Genomic DNA, 3,039 nt, shown 5'->3' with positions numbered 1-3,039 from the left:
AACGATATCGAACTATATCTCCGAGTCTTACGACGAATTCGGGAATATCGTGCTGCAAACAATCTCCCTCCTGTAGAACTTCCTGATTTCAAAAACATTTTCCCTTCGATACCCGATATGGCAGAACCAGCTCGTGCTCTTAGAGATTACGCCGCTCCATCACAAGATGAGCTGCATTCAAGTATTGCTCCACCCGCAATCGAAGCAAACAATTTCGAACTTAAACCTTCGTTGTTGCAGGCAGTGCAACAGAACCAATTCTCTGGAAATCCTACCGAGGATCCAAACCTTCATTTATCCGTATTTGTCCAATACGCTGATACTGTTAAAGCTAATGGTGTCACTTCAGAGGCAATTCGACTTCGTCTTTTTCCTTTCTCGTTAAGAGATAGCGCTAGAAGATGGCTTCAATCTCTTCCTTCCAACTCTGTCACCACATGGAACGAGTTGAAGAAAGTTTTTCTTGCCCAATACTTTCCGCCAAGCAAAACAGCTATGTTAAGAGCCCAGATAAACGGATTTAAACAGAAAGACAACGAGTCTCTTTTCGAAGCATGGGAAAGATACAAAGACATGATGAGACTTTGTCCACACCATGGTTTGGAAGACTGGTTAGTAATTCACACATTTTCTAATGGTCTCTTGTACAACACAAGGTTAACAATAGACGCCGCTGCAGGTGGTGCACTAATGAACAAACCTTATGCTGATGCTTACCAGCTTATCGAGAGCATGGCCCAAAACCACTATCAGTGGGGAACCGAACGAACAATGGTGGAAAAACCTCAAACGAAAACTGGCATGTACGAGATAAGTAACCTTGATCATGTTAATGCAAAAGTGGATGCTCTGGTCCAGAAAATTGAAAGTTTAAATGTATCACCTCCAACCGTCGTGGTTGCTATAACTCAGAATTGCGAGGTCTGTGGAATCCAAGGTCACACTCCTACGGATTGTCAACTCTTAACAGGAATCCAAGCGGAGCAAGTAAACTACGCTCAAGGAAGCCCCTACTCGCATACCTATAACTCAAATTGGAAGAACCATCCAAACTTTTCATATAAGAGTAATAACGCTTTATACGCACCCGGACAATCTTCAAATCAAGCCCCAGCTATACCTCCGGGATATCAGAAACCGAACCCATCCATGCCTAACAATAACGCCCCTAGGAAATCCAACTTGGAAATCATGATGGAAAACTTTATAGCTTCCCAACAACAAACCAATAAAGATTTCTTAAACCAGAATGTACGCACTGGAGAACAAATTAAACAATTAGCAAGTAAAGTAGATGCCCTGGCTACCCATAACAAAATGCTGGAAACACAAATATCACAAGTAGCTCAACAACAAGCCCCTACTGCTGCCCCAACTGGTACATTTCCTGGACAGCCCCAACCTAACCCGAGAAGCCACGCTCATGCAATTATATTAAGAAGTGGAACGGAAGTGGAAGGACCGTCTGATCCAAGGATGGAAAACCAAAACTTTCAAAAGTCAGCTGAGGAAGAAAATAGACCTAAGGAGAAGGAAGAGAGTAATAAGGAAACCATAGAAAAGAAGGAACCTTATGTACCTCCACCACCTTACAAACCGCCGATCCCTTACCCTCAAAGGCTTATTAAGACCAAAGATGCGGGCCAATTTAAAAAATTTGTTGATCTCCTTAAACAATTAAACGTTACAATCCCGTTCACCGAAGCGATTACGCAGATGCCCTCATATGCCAAATTCTTAAAAGAAATTCTTTCTAATAAAAGGAAACTTGAAGATAGCGAAACCATTACACTCCCTGCCGAATGTAGCACTATAATCCAAAACATGCCTCCTCAACTCAAGGATCCGGGTAGTTTCTCTATACCCTGTCACATAGGAAAATTTGTCATCGACAAAGCCTTATGCGATTTAGGAGCCGGAATTAGTGTTATGCCTTTATCCATATGTAAGAAACTGGAAATGGGAGAATTAAGACCAACCAAAATGTCTGTGCAACTAGCAGATCGTTCCATCAAATATCCTGTAGGAATTCTTGAAAACGTTCCCGTACGCATAGGTCAATTCTACATTCCAACTGATTTTACAATTATGGACATTAGAGAAGATGATATTACACCCATTATACTGGGAAGACCGTTCTTAGCAACTGCCGGTGCAATCATAGACGTAAAACGAGGACGACTCACCTTCGAAGTAGGTGAAGAGAAAATTGAGTTCATTCTTTCCCAATTCTTGAAAGCACCTGCAATAGAAGATACATGTTACTTCATGGATATCATCGATGAATGCATAAAAGAAGCAGAGTTAGTAGAAGACAAATCATCCGACTATCTTGTAGAAGACAAATTTAACCAATGTTTAGCAATAACACCGGACCCTACGCAGTGTCTTAACAAACCAACCCTTGACCTGAAAACACTTCCCAAAATCTGAGATATGAATTCCTAGACTTAGAACTTGAACGACCTGTGATAGTTAATGCAGACCTAGGAAGACTCGAAACGGAAAAACTCCTACATATTTTAAGAAAGTATCCAACCGCACTAGGTTACAACATCACCGATCTTAAAGGAATAAGTCCTTCTATTTGTATGCACCGCATCATGCTAGAAGAAGACTGTAAAACCTCTAGGGAACACCAGAGGAGACTAAATCCGATCCTGAGTGAGGTAGTGAAGAAGGAAATAACCAAGTTATTAGAAGCAGGTATTATATATCCTATATCTGATAGCAAATGGGTTAGTCCTGTACACGTAGTACCAAAGAAAGGAGGCATAACCGTTATTGAAAACGAAAAAGGGGAAACTATAACCAAACGAATCGAATCGGGATGGAGAATGTGCATTGACTATAGGAAACTAAACAAAGCAACCCGAAAAGATCATTTCCCTTTACCGTTCATTGACCAGATGTTAGAACGATTAGCAAAACATTCACATTTATGTTATCTAGACGGTTATTCAGGCTTCTTTCAAATACCCATTCACCCTGATAACCAAGAAAAGACAACATTCACGTGCCCTTTTGGTACCTTCGCTT

General features: G+C 41.1%; 1 pseudogene; it reads right to left on the bottom strand.

Annotated features, from left to right (window-relative positions):
- Positions 1–502: 502 nt before the first annotated feature.
- On the bottom strand, positions 503–602 carry LOC127133981 (uncharacterized; annotated as a pseudogene).
- Between the last annotated feature and the right edge of the window lie 2,437 nt (positions 603–3,039).

This window comes from Lathyrus oleraceus, chromosome 3 (genome assembly GCF_024323335.1).
Source record: "Lathyrus oleraceus cultivar Zhongwan6 chromosome 3, CAAS_Psat_ZW6_1.0, whole genome shotgun sequence".
In the NCBI taxonomy this organism is placed as follows: domain Eukaryota; kingdom Viridiplantae; phylum Streptophyta; class Magnoliopsida; order Fabales; family Fabaceae; genus Lathyrus; species Lathyrus oleraceus.
The sequence above is the reverse complement of the archived record's forward strand: the minus strand, read 5'-3'. Positions and strand labels throughout refer to the sequence as shown.